This window comes from Myotis davidii, unplaced genomic scaffold (genome assembly GCF_000327345.1).
Source record: "Myotis davidii unplaced genomic scaffold, ASM32734v1 scaffold96, whole genome shotgun sequence".
In the NCBI taxonomy this organism is placed as follows: Eukaryota; Metazoa; Chordata; class Mammalia; order Chiroptera; family Vespertilionidae; genus Myotis; species Myotis davidii.
The window spans coordinates 4,272,651-4,273,235 of record NW_006289416.1 but is presented as its reverse complement, the minus strand read 5'-3'; the positions used below and the strand labels follow the sequence as shown (position 1 = coordinate 4,273,235).

At 40.5% G+C, this 585-nt stretch overlaps 1 protein-coding gene across 1 annotated transcript in view; it reads right to left on the bottom strand.

The window, feature by feature from the left end:
- YES1 (YES proto-oncogene 1, Src family tyrosine kinase) overlaps positions 1-585 on the bottom strand; it is a 48,404-nt gene that overhangs the window by 1,970 nt on the left and 45,849 nt on the right. The gene's annotated exons all lie outside the window — the stretch shown is intronic.

Below are 585 nucleotides of genomic sequence, written 5' to 3'. Positions count from 1 at the left end.
ACCTGGGGCCCCTCAAGTCCACAGGCCGATACTTTATTCACTGAGCCAAACCAGCCAGGATGTGGGGATATTTTCACGTTTAGGGATAATTTAAATTTTTGGCTTGGCACATTTTCTTCTCTTTCTCTATGGTTGCAAGATACGTTCATTTTCAAAATTCTTTAGCCTCATTCTGTAATAGATTGGCTAGTTTGTTTTTTGCTGCTGTGGTAAGAACTGTTATAATTAGCCCTAGCTGGTTTGGCTCAGTGGATAGAGCGTCGGCCTGCAGACTGAAGGGTCCTGGGTTCCATTCCAGTCAAGAACACATGCCCAGGTTTTAGGCTTGATCCCCAGTAGGGGGTGTGCAGGAGCCAACCAATCGATGATTCTCTCTCATCATTAATGTTTCTATCTCTCCCTCCCTCTCTGAAATCAATAAAAATATATTGGGGGAAAAAAACAACAACAGAAGAAAAACAAACCAATGACGCCAACCACCACTAACATATAATGAACCTATTGTGGTAATCATTTCATAATATATATGTAGATCAAACCATTATGCTGCATGTCTTAAATTTATATAGTGATGTATGTCAGTCA